The 13,811-nt window shown below is 27.0% G+C and overlaps 1 protein-coding gene across 7 annotated transcripts in view; it reads left to right on the plus strand.

The window, feature by feature from the left end:
- LOC122503059 (mushroom body large-type Kenyon cell-specific protein 1) overlaps positions 1 to 13,811 on the plus strand; it is a 256,145-nt gene that overhangs the window by 36,573 nt on the left and 205,761 nt on the right. For 6 of the 7 annotated variants that reach the window (XM_043613472.1, XM_043613471.1, XM_043613475.1 and 3 more), the window contains exon 2: positions 1,054 to 1,077. The exons of the other annotated variant lie outside the window; for it this stretch is intronic. The gene's annotated coding sequence lies outside the window, so the exon portion shown is untranslated. The remainder of the gene's footprint in view (positions 1 to 1,053; positions 1,078 to 13,811) is intronic. 7 annotated transcript variants of the gene reach the window in all.

Consider the following 13,811-nt stretch of genomic DNA (forward strand, 5'->3'; position numbering starts at 1 on the left):
TGTATACTTTTTGTTAATTTCTTAATGAAAGTTGACGCTATTTTATTTAATAACTGTTTTTATATATAGTTTTTAAAAAGTAAGGAGGAAAGACAAGTTATAAAATGTGATGATGCTTTTCAGTATTCAATATTCAGGCCACGTATACTTAACAATTGTCAGTACTGCCCTTGTTTCAAATCCACACATCACTTCATTTCCACTTATTTTCTATGCTAAATTGTATCATTGTTTCAAAAATATCAATACGAAATTTCTAATCTTGTTTATGTTACAAATGTTCTAATGCGCAACTAATTTTTTCTAATTTTCATGTGCGTTAATTTTAAAGATATAAATTGGTATTTAAGAGATAACTTCTCCAAAATAACATGAATTAGAATCAAAATAAGAATTTTAGCTTTTTTGAGTGTAGTATTAATAAAAATATAAATAATTATTAAAATTACTTTTATTGAAATAAGTTTTTAAATAATAATTTTCTTATTTCCTGTCATTATTTTTAACGGGTCAAATTTTCTCAAAAAAATCAAAGTTGGTCATGGGTCTTTGAATTTTGGTAAAACTTGATATAAATGTAGTGTTTTATGATAAAAGATTTTAGTAAGAAATTTTTTTTAAAATTTTTAAAATTGTGGATTTTACCTGGCATCAAACATTAAAGAAAATTTTTTTTTTAAAACAAATAACTTTTATCCATTTAGTTAGATTTTGTTTATATTTTGGGTAATAATAATTGATTTTTTAACAATTTAAAGTGCAATATTAGAAAAAAGTCCAAAATTTTCCCGTAAAAAGAGTCAAAAAAAATTCTGATTTAATTTTTTGAAATTTAAGCTTGCAAGTTGACCCACCTTGAAAAATTCATAATAATATGGAAAAACTCAAATAAATTTATAAAAATTTATTTATTCTCCTTCACTATAATTACTTACAATTAATGTTTCTGAACATAATTTAAATTTGAATTTTTAAAACGAATTATTGATAAATACAATTTTTTTTAAATAAAAAAATTTTTTTGAAAAATAAAAACTTGTTTTTTAATTACAGGTGGGGCAACCTGCAAGCCGAAAAGTGAGTCAACCTGCAATTTTTAATTCTATTTTTAAATCGATGAAAAACATATTAATTCATGATATGTTAAAAAATTCCTTTTGGATTATCAAAATTGATTAAAAATGCAACTCAGAAAAAAATTGTATCTTAAATTATCTATAAAAATATTTCATTTGTTAGCACATGAAGAAGTTTTTCAATTTTTCCATAAGTCAATTTCAGAATTTGTTTAACAAGAACATTTTTATTGCTTCTTCTTGCTCCAAAAGAGCATAAAAAGTAATAACTAATCATTTGACAACAATAACAGTTCCGTTTTTGATTATAACACTTTTAAAATAAAAAATAACGCAAGTGGGTCAACCTGCAAGCATTTCCCCTACTTGAAAAAAAAGTTTTTCGAACAATTTTAAAACTTTTTTCATGATAAATTTTTAATTATTAAATTAAGTAACTTCACTTATTTTACTTAACATTTCACCAGTGATAATTTTTAAATAATTTTTTATTCATGAAAAGAAGTAATGGAAAAAGTACAACTGGCAGTGTACTGCACTAGCACTATCAGTATCGGTAGCTACACTGACAGACAGCACTGTCATGACGCTAAAATAATAACGATGTCTCGCGCTGACGGAAGTATCTACTGTCCAGTGCTGACAGAATATTGCCGCAATGAATACCGTACTGTTATTTATAGTTACAAAGTAATAATTATAAATAATTTAACAACAAAATAGTAAATAATTATTAATAAATTATTACTATTCATAAAATATTCCTCTTCTTAATTAAATTGTATTACAAATGGAGACTAACAATTCAAATTTTTGTTGTAAACACTAAAAAAATTCAATTTTGGAGAAATTACAAATAATTGCAGAAATTCAATTATTTAAAAAAAAAATAAAATTCTTCATATAAAATTCAACTATATTCAAAATTTGAAAAAAATTCTCGTAAAAATACCAATTATCTTTATAAATAACAAAATTTTTCTCCAAAGTTCAATTATTCTCATAAATGTCAAAAAAATTCTTGTCCTAATTTCAATGATTTTCAATATCTACTATTTTAATAAGATTTCCCAAAAAGAATTCAATTACACAGGCTGATAAAATTTTGGCGATCCTCAAAACCAAGAATCAGCCAATCTGACCTCAGAATTGCCCCATCACGTCATGTTTTTGAGATATTCAAACCTAAAAGTGCTAAAAACACTTTTTTTTTTGGACATTTTTGAAGTCCTGTATAATCAAGAGAAAATTTTTTTCTAAAAGTTATTTGCGGCATCTGAAAGTACTATTCTTTCCCTTTAAAAATCCTTTTGAAACTTGAAAAAATCTTTTTTTTCACTGACATATCGTCATTTGAAGTTTTTGAATCTGGTCAGAATACGAATATTAACAAAACCAAATTCAAAAAATTCAAATGACGATATCTGAGTGAAAAATAAAGATTTTTTTAAGTTTGAAAAAGCTTTTTAAAGGGGAAGAATTACTATTCAGATGCCGCAAATAATTTTTAGAAAACAAATTTTCTCTTGAATGTACAGGACTTCAAAAATGGCCAAAAAACCGTGTTTTTAGCACTTTTAGGTTAGAATATTTCAAAAAATTGAAGTGATGGGGCAATTCTGAGGTCAGATTCGGATTTAGCACGTCAAAATCCTTTGGAAAAGTATTGTCCAGTTCTTGGTTCTGAGATTCGACAAAATTTTGTCGGCCTGTGTTATTTCAAAAAATTTTTAATAAAATTGTAAACAAACATTTAATTATTTTTATAAATAATTAAATTTTTTTAAAGAATTCAATTATTATTTTCATAAAAAATAATTTAAAATTCTAGAAAATAAGAATTGAGTTAAAATGATGTTATTGCAATTTTGAATGAATTATAAAATAAAAATAATAATAACATAATTATTAATATTAAATTTGAAGAAGTTAACAATTTCAATAATTATTAATAATTATTAATAATAATAAAGTACATGTTTCGGTAATCTGTTCGGAGTTTGAAGTTAGTTGTTTGTTTGCTTTTTTGTTTCACTTTTTTACAATTTTTCTTTTCAAATATTTTCAATTTGAAAATTAATCTATTGAAAATCATTGAATTGTTGCAAAGAATTTTATCAAAAAATTTGATAATAATAGAATTCTTTCAAAGAATTTTATTATTTAGAAAAATAACTGAATTCTCGCAAAGAATTTTATTAAAATTTTTAAAAATCGTAATTAAATTCTAAAGAAGAATTTCTTTGAATTTTTTTAAACTAATGGAGTTTTTTTAGTAATTTTAATTGAAAATTTTGAAAGCAACTGAATTTTATGAAGAAGAATTTTATTAAAATTGAATTGAAAATAATTCAATTCTTGCGAAGAATTTTACTATTTATAAAAATAGTTGAATTGTTTCGAAGAATTTATTAAATTTTTAGGAAATAATTGAAATTTATGGAAATATTTAAAAATATTTGAATTTATCCGAAGAATTAAATTATAATTGTTTTGAAAATAATTGAATTTCTGCAAAGAATTTTATTATTTATAAAATTAATTGAATTCTTGAGAAGAATTTTACTATTTATAAAAATAACTGAATTTTTTCGAAGGATTTATTGAAATTTTAGAAAAAAATTGAATTTTTTCGAAATTTGTTAAATTTTTTTTTTAAATTGAATTCTTTTGAGGAATTTAATTAAAATTGTTTGAAAAATCATTGAATTTTTTTTAAAGATTTTACTATTTATAAAAATAATTGAATTCTTTCGTGTAATTTTATTAAAATTTTTGAAAATATGAACAGTAATACCTAATTAATTTTGTAGGTACTTAATACGTGAATTTTTTAAATTTTGATTATGAAATTATTTAAAAAAATTATATTTAAAAATAAAAAATTTTGTAATTTGCATAACAATAATAAAGTGAATATAACGTTCCGCGCGTAAAATTTGCTAGTAATATATATATACAATCTACCTAAAGATAACAAAAACAAAAGTATAAACAAAAAACAACTTCAGAGTGTGAGGGACAGAAAAAACCTGATCTGGTCCCGATTAGGGCCATGGCAAAATTTCTACACGAGAATAAGTACCACCAAAGTATTGTTGCAATTGAAATTAAAATTTTGTTTACAATTTGAATTTGTTTAAATAATTTGTTATTCAGAAACTTAGAAAATTATGTTAAATTATTATTATGCATAAAACTTAATAAAAATAAGAAATAGATAACTGAAAATTTAAAATTAATTTTTTATTATTTCTTTCAAGTATATGTATAATAAAAAGCTCGGTTGGACTGCGGCTGAACAATAGGCTGAGTACTAAACTAGAGGAAAGCATCAGTACTACACTTGTATTTTCCAAGGGATTTTACATTATTTAATATTCACTATACCAATTTTATATTTCACTGGCAAATTTGAAATAGCTATGAAATAGCTACATCTAACATCTTTCAAAATGAAAAGTCTCTTATGTTGGATTTTACATTATTTAACATTCACTATACCAATTTTATATTTCACTGGAAGATTTTGTTATTGCTTTGAAATATCAGTATATTAAACTTGTTAGATGTAGCTAATCCTTCTTTTGAAACGAAAAGTCCCTTAGGTTGCTACAGAGACGTGAGCTAATTGTTTCATTCTTCTCTCTCTTCCTTGATCTACAAGAGAATCTACAGTAACGCTCAGAAATGAGTTGAACCGACTGACTAACCAGTCAGCCGGAAATTGTTCTTCGTGGATTTCCATGCAAGTGGAAAAAGTTAATATTACTCAGACAGGTGCACCTCAAGTGATTTTAGAATTGTTTCTCTTCCTAAGAGGGAAATATTAAATCAAGGGAAAGTAGAAACTTCATTGACATAGAAATTCTATCAAATACTAAGGGTATAGCCGGATAAGTATGAAAAAAGTGCCCCCGCATGTATTATTTTCATATTTTTCCCATACATTTCTATACCAACTTAAAATTAATGTTCTGAAATTTTCAACTCAAAATTTTAATTTCATTCAGATGCTGCGAAAAAAACCGTTCTAGAAAAAAAGTCACAGTAAATTTCCTTCTTGCTTACATTCTTACTTGTTTAATTACTTACTTTCTTATTTCCTTCTTGCTTACTTGATTATTTGCTTACTTTCTTGCTTACTTACTCAGATCAGTATCTATTGTCCCTAGTAAAGCTAAATTCGGTGAATTTTGACAAATTATTGACTTGGTTATGATTAGCAATCAAATTTCATTCATAGTCAATAATAACATGGGTTATTTCAATCCATTCTGGTGTTATTTTAACACCTCACGATTTACTGTGATACACTGAAAAAAACTTTAATTGATTCAAATTAATTAATTGGCTATTATCAATTAAATATTTACTTAAATCAAATAATATTTATTGGAGTCAATTAAATGGTATTTGAACCAACAATTTCAGTATTTGAAGCAAATACCATTTAATTGACTCAAATAAATATCATTTGATTTAATTAAATATTTAATTGATAATAGAATAGTCAATTAATCGGTTATTTGAATCAAATAAATTTTTTTTCAGTGAAGGAGTGATATTGTTTTTAAAAGAAAGCTAAGATACCAGAGTAAGTTTTCTGGGAGATAAACATTAAATTGAAACAAAAATATCCGAGTAAAACAGCAAAGAGTGGAAACTAAGCCATAACGCCCCGGTCTCCCCCAATTATTAATTAATAGGCATGTCATAATAATATAATTAGATGCGAGGCATTCTTTGTCAACGGGACCCCCTGCTCTTCAAAAATGGTTTGCGTTTAAATTACCAGCTACAATCTTCAACTTTAGTTAAAAAGGAATACTTTTAAATGCCAAGTAGCAGTTTTTTAAAATTCAAAATAGCGGATCCAATATTGCGAACGAATTTTTAAAAAGTAGTTAGATTTTTACGAAAATTGGTATCTAGGGGTTTTTGGAGTCGCTGATTACAAATTTATCGTCAGATATAGGACGGTAGTCAAATATCTTTGTTTCTACATGTGTCTGCATCCAGGGGACCTCCACTAATTTTCGTAAAAATCCAACTACTTTTTAAAAATTCGTCCGCCATATTGGATCCGCCATTTTAAATTTTATAAATCTGACGTTAAATTCGTAATCAGCGACTCCAAAAACCCCTAGATAACAATTTTCGTAAAAATCCAACTACTTTTTAAAAATTCGTCCGCCATTTTAAATTTTATAAATCTGACGTTAAATTCGTAATCAGCGACCCCAAAAACCTCCGAGTAACAAGATTCAAGCAAATCTGTCATTATTCAAAAAGTCCTCCTGGCACTTAAAATCCGCTATGTTTTTTGAGGTTATGTCAAAATCCTGACGTGATGGAGCAAAACGGACTTCAGATTCGTGTTCAGCGCATCAAAATACATAAAGAAAAGGTGGTCTCATTCCCCGGCCCGGGTCCTTTTTTTGTGTGGCTGTGTTTTTTAACAAAGTTTATTAATGTAGGTTTTATAAAATTCGATAATTTTCCATTAATTATTTTTGGTATTTTCTTGACAACTTTGGCTATTGTTTTCATTAAAAGCCCTTAGAAGCTTTCATCTTTTTCGCTTTTCTAGCAAATCGTTTAAAGTAATAGAATTCTTTTACAACTTTTTAAGGGTAAGTCCAAGGTGTGAAATGTAAACAAACCAAAAGGTAAACAAACCAAACACAAAATCGCACTTTTGTAACAGCCATTTCTCTTACAAAAATTAACATTTTTACACTTTCTCTACAAAAATGGATAAATAGAGTTTCAAAGTGTCCAAAAAAATCATTTTTGGCTATGAGCAATAAAAAGCAATTGGTAAAATAACTAATTAAAATGACCAGTAAAATAGTAATTAAAATAGTAATTTCAAGGAAGAAAGGGAAAAATTTACCCTTCCACATGTTGAAGGTCCAATCGCTGACATGGAACTTCTTCATCATCCGTGCGGTTGATATACTCAAACAGTTTATTTTTCGCGACGCGTCAGAAATGCTATTTTACTGGTCATTTTAATTAGTTATTTTACCAATTGCTTTTTATTGCTCATAGCCAAAAATGATTTTTTTGGACACTTTGAAACTCTATTTTTTCATTTTTGTAGAGAAAGTGTAAAAATGTTAATTTTTGTAAGAGAAATGGCTGTTACAAAAGTGCGATTTTTGTGTTGGGTTTGTTTACCTTTTGGTTTGTTTACATTTCACACCTTGGACATACCCTTACACAGGAAATGAAAAGTGTTGTTTTAATCTGAATTCGGGTGAAAATAACACGCAACAAATTTTACCCTACAACACTTTTCATTTCCTGTGTAAGTCTTTAAGAATTTGGATAAAATTTTTAAGTTATAAAAAAATCGGACTGGTGTATTGAATTTTTTAAATCTAACTCCAAATTCGTAAACAGCGACCCTAAAAACCTTTGGTCATATTTCTTAATTTAAAAAAAAAATTTCAAAATTAATAAATAAACAATTGATATGTTACGTCATTATTCATTTTGTCTCAGTCAAAAATTAATTATTATAGGTGTCTCAACCTGCGTACCAACTTTTTTTGGGTAAAAAACACCTTATCAAAAAGCAGGTCATAAATTTTTTATTTTTGAAGGAAAAAAATATTTTCTACGGCATGGAAATTTTGTAGCCTAGGACAATACTTTTTAAGTAGCAAACAGAACTTTTTGCTAAATTTTGTTTGTGTAAAAATATTATTTGATAACAAAACCCGTCTTAACCTGCGTACCTCTCCTCTACAAAAATATCAATTACATTTGCTTATAATTATATATTCAAATGACTTACAACTGCAGTTTATAATAAAATACGCATATATTCATTTTAAATGTTTAAATTTTTTCTAAAAGGCCGGTTTACTTTTGCATTATTTGCTACAAAACAAACCGGCACGATCAAGCATACGAGATTCCGAATCGGCCCGAGGAGATTCCGAAGTTAAACGATGTTGAATTGAGGAGTTTCCTTTGGAAACACCCAGTGAGAAATTTCTCACCGGTCCAATATCGGTCCAATATTGGGAGCCAAGAGACCGATCATCGGTCCAATAAAGGCTCCCAATATTGGACCAATATGGGCTGATGCTTGGGATGTAACGGCATCGCCAATCATCGGTTGTCAATATTGGTCCAATATTGGCCGAATATTGGCAACCAAGAGAAAAAAATTTTTTTAAATAAATTTTTTTTAATTAAATAATAATAATAAAAAATTAATGTTTATAATTTTTGTTTAATATATTTATTTGTTTAATTATTTATTTTTAATAATTCATGTAAATAATAAATAATTTATTATTTATAAATTATAATTATTTAAAAATGCAGCAGCTATTAGAAAATAGCATTCTGCAAAAAAATTCTATCATTGAAAAATCAATGATAGGCGAGAGAAATCCGCGTCTTTAAATAGATTCGCAGATAATAGACAAGAGATATCCGCGTCATTAAACGGATTCGCAGATATACTCTGGTCTCGCGACGAATCTCTCGATACTTATATACACTGGAGTCGCCGTGTCAGTTGCGAGAACGGTTACAGCGTCCCTCTTGCGGCAGAGATAAGAATTGTCACGTAAACTGCGGGTATAATAAGGCCGTCGGTAAAGCGATTTAGCAGTTTACGTGACAATTCTTATCTCCGCCGAAAGAGGGACGCTGTAACCGTTCTCGCAACTGACACGGCGACTCCAGTGTATATAAGTATCGAGAGATTCGTCGCGAGACCAGAGTATATCTGCGAATCCGTTTAATGACGCGGATATCTCTTGTCTATTATCTGCGAATCTATTTAAAGACGCGGATTTCTCTCGCCTATCATTGATTTTTCAATGATAGAATTTTTTTGCAGAATGCTATTTTCTAATAGCTGCTGCATTTTTAAATAATTATAATTTATAAATAATAAATTATTTATTATTTACATGAATTATTAAAAATAAATAATTAAACAAATAAATATATTAAACAAAAATTATAAACATTAATTTTTTATTATTATTATTTAATTAAAAAAAATTTATTTAAAAAAATTTTTTTCTCTTGGTTGCCAATATTCGGCCAATATTGGACCAATATTGACAACCGATGATTGGCGATGCCGTTACATCCCAAGCATCAGCCCATATTGGTCCAATATTGGGAGTCAATCGGCGCCCAGCACGGCAACCAATATTGGACCGATATTGGACCGATTAAAGTCTATTGGCAATTTCTCACTGGGCATAGTGTCTTCTAGCTCATGCCACTTTTTGGAAGAAGAACTCAGTTAACTTGACTAAAGACCCAAGTCGACTTGACTGAGTTTTTGTTTCTTGTATCATACTCACTGAAAAAAAAATATTCTTGGTTTAAGCGGATTCCTCTTATTTCAATGACAGTTAAAATATTTTACACAATTTGTAAAAAAATACCACTTATAATGGGTTATTCTTTGACCATTTGTGACTAATAGTAAATGTAAACAATAAATTGTAAATTTTGTATAAGTCTAAAATAATTTGAGAAATTCATATTTCTTATTGTTATTTTTTAAGTACATAATCCACGCTTCGATATAAACAAAAAATGAAAGGAAAAATTATTTTATTTATTTAATATTTTGATGTATTTACTTTTATTAAGGGAGATGGCCATTAATAACTTTTATTTAAAATTTTTTATGTTAATGTTAGTTACTTCAGAAAAATTAAAGAAAAACAAATTTTTAAAAATTCAAATCGGTGGAAATTTTCACTTATTTTAGCAAAATTCTACTTTTTCAAGTTATAGCTATAAATTTTTTACTGAAGTTGTAGTGGAAAGTTACTAAAACTATAATGCTAAAACCCAAACACTGTCAGTCCAAAACAACGATGTGTTAGGGTCAGTCCACTGACTTTCGTCTGTCAGTCCTTGCGACCATATTTTTAAAAAAATCTAATTTTAATACAATGTGAAACTCGATAATTTCCTGAGTTCATTAACCGTAATATTACGGTACAAATTTTATTTCCTTTAATAATTTTAATTATCAAAATTAGGTGGTCACAATATGATTTCGTAATCTTAAATTTTTCAATTTTTTAAAAGCGGCTATTATTCAAAAACTACTAAATTTTAAGTGTTTTTCACCACAAATATAAAACATTTCATTCTGCACGTACTAATGATAAAGATAAAATAAAAACTTTATTATTTGTGGACAAAAAGTGATTTTAAAAATTTTTTTCTTGAAAAAATCCCACATTTTTATTCACTTATATAGCTTTTTTGTCGGACCTCTAAAAAATTTGTGGTTTTGCAAATATTTTTCAAACAACGTGATTTATCTTTTATTGAAATTTGACAAAGGTGTTTTTTTTCGTTTTGGAAATAATAATTTTAAAAATTTTTGTTCAAGAAGGTTAATTATAAGACTCGAAATCAACAACAACAATTGTTATTATTAGTGTCAAAGTTAACTTCAATTCTTATAATTAACCTTTTTTGAATAAAAATTTTTATATTTATTATTTCGATAGCAAAGAAAAACACCTTCGTCAAATTTCATTAGAAGATACATAATGTTGATACATAATGTTCTTAGAAACAAATTTGCAAAACCACAAATTTTTTAGAGGTCCGACAAAAAAATTGTAAGTAAAAAAAATTGGGAATTTTTTTTCTAGAAAAAAATTTTCAAAATCACTTTTTGTCCACAAATAACGAAATTTTTATTTTATTTGCATCATTAGTATGTGCAGAATGAAAGGATTTATATTTGTATTAAGTATCAACACCTAATATTTAAAAGTTGTTGAATAATAACCGTTTTTAAAAAATTGAAAAATTTAAGGTTACAAAATCACATCGTGAATCACCTACTTTCGATAATTAATATTATTAAAGGAAATAAAATTTGTACCATAATATTATGGTTAATGAACTGAGAAAAACATCGAGTTTCACATATATATTAAAATTAGATTTTTTTAAAATATAGTCGCAACGACTGTCAGACGAAAGTCAGTGGACTGACCCATTAGCAATCTCATCCATACATTCCGTGATAGATAGCCGAATGCATTTTTTAGAAACTTACATTTTAAGATTGTTTCTTTAAACATATTTTATTTTACTTATCAAACTTAAATATTTAATGTTTAATTATCAATAAAAGTTGAAACAAAAGTAACATTTCTTAAATTTTTACAGACCTTTAAAAAATCTATTGCCATAAACTCAAATAATTATTAATAAAAGATATTTTAAAACATATTTTATAAATAATAATTTTAAACAGCGTATAAAAAATAATTATTAAAAAAAAGACTTCTTGGTTGCAGCAATTATGGCGTGATCGTTAAATTTTCTTTTTTTACATAAATTATAAATACTGTAATTTCATTAAGTTTAAAAATTTAAGTTGAACTTCTTCCACACGGATCGAAAGGTGAGTTTTATCATATATAGGGTAAATTAATATGACTGCAAGTATAGACTATAATGAATGAATCTCGAAAAGTATATGTGAATCTTCTAGCAAATACGTGTGTCTTTCAAAGTTAGTTGCTCTCTATGTGAGCAGCATCGCGTTCCACTTTACTACAATTTCAAGTTTCACATTGGATTTGACGCGAAACGAGTTCGTAAAGACGATATCCTTCGCGTAACAGGTAGACACGCGATATACTCGTTCAAGTTACGATTCTAAATTGATTGTATTATCTTGATCCTCGAAATTTGATTTTAATCAGTAACTGAATCCTTAGAAAGAAATTATTATTTTCGCAATACTAAAATACCTCTAATTAAAATTTATACTACATATTTGAAAATATTTAAAGGTATATTAAAAAATCAAAAAACTTAAAAATTCCAATAAAAATCAAATTGTTTTTAACAGGGGGAAAATCAGTCTATCAAAGTGGATACATTCTCAATATAGTGTTTCATTCAAGCAGCGATAAATCGGTAAAAAAAACGTTGCAGCTTAAATTAACATAAAAAAGATTATAATAATCTATTATCGGATTAATTTTTTAAATGACAAAAATGTAACTAAAACAAAGGCAAATCAGTTTTAAATCATTTTGAGAAAAAATCCTTCGATGGATTATTTTCATCCTGTAGGGTGATGTGGGGTGATGTGAAACATGGGGGGATGTGCAACACCGCCGATTTCTGATCTACAGTTCGATATTGAACAGAGCCAAGTATTGCCATTTGTTTGTGTCCTCAGTATAGCTTGTTTTTGATATAAAACTCACGAGACAGCTCGCAGCTAGGTTTGCTGTACGTAAGTTGACTTAAAATTCTCGAGAAGGAAATATTTCTCGCGCTTTACATTTCTAGTCGTTTCGTGAAGGGTTTTAATTTATTTTATAGATAAGAATGTGTTTATTGTTGGTTTTTTAAGTGTTTTTAAATATCTGTTTATATTTTGTATTTCCATTGCATTGTATTGCGTATACAAATCATTTTTCGCAAAATATCATATTTGGGGTGATGTGCAACACTTTTTTTTGGGGTGGGCGTAACTACTTTTTACGTGTCATAACTCCGATTCACATGATGAATAAAAAATTCTTAGTTATTTTCCTTTAATTATATTCCTTATTCAGTTATGAATAAATAAAAAATTTAAAAAAAAAAATTTTTTCTTTGGTGAAATCTTTACTTTTTAGAGGTCAACTATACCTTAATAAATTTTTTTTTGCAGATTTCGATTAACTTGCATTAAAAAAGCCTAAAATTAATAATTAAAGAAATTTTCATTGACATTTATGCATTACATACCTGAATTTTACTGGTGTTGCACATCACCCCAACTTTTTTGGAAAATGCAAAAACAGACGTTTTTGAAAAAGCGAAAAATTTTTAGGATAAATTTACAATTTTGAAAATCTAATAATGCAAAAATATTCTATTATAATGCCTCTAAGTCATTCAATTTTGAAATATTTAAAAATTTAATTATTTGACATGTTTTTCGTCCAACGAAAAAAAACGTTGCATATCACCCCACATCACCCTACCTGTAAGTCTCAAGACCAAGTTTTCGAACAAAACGTTCTTAAAGTTAACAAACCGATATTCATACTTCTGCATATTAAAATAGCTTGAAATTTGTTACTCGGGGTTTTTGGGGTCGCTGATTACGAATCTGCTATCAGAATTCCAAAATTCAAAATGGCGGATCCAATATGGCGCCAAAAAAAATGTAAGTAGCAAATAGATTCGCTTGAAACAGTTTGCAAACTTATCAGATTTACTCGGTACATGTTGCTAGGAGGTTTTTGGGGTCGCTGATTACGAATCTAGCATCAGATTTTCAAAATTCAAAATGGCGGATCCAATATGGCGAACAAAAATTAAAAAATTATCTAAATTTGCCTGAAATTCATTACGTGGGGGTTTTCGGGGTTGCTGATTACGAATCTGACATCAGATTTTCAAAATTCAAAATGGCGGATATAATAGGTAGGACAAAATTTAAAAAAATTGATCGGATTTATTTGTAACTTTTTACTGAAATTGTTAATAATTTTCAATTTTCATCAATATTAAATTGTCAAAAGAATTAACGAAACCCCTTCAAATAAAAATTTAAAAATAAAAAATTTGTTAAAATTAATTCCAGTGATTGTCAATTTGAAGAAAAATTGACGATCACTATCGTTATTCTTTTTTTATTATGATATTATGATATAATAAGGTTAGTTTTTCTACTGTTCGCTTCGTTATAAAACCATT

The sequence above is a fragment of the Leptopilina heterotoma genome, unplaced genomic scaffold, assembly GCF_015476425.1.
Source record: "Leptopilina heterotoma isolate Lh14 unplaced genomic scaffold, ASM1547642v1 Lhet_242, whole genome shotgun sequence".
Lineage (NCBI taxonomy): Eukaryota > Metazoa > Arthropoda > Insecta > Hymenoptera > Figitidae > Leptopilina > Leptopilina heterotoma.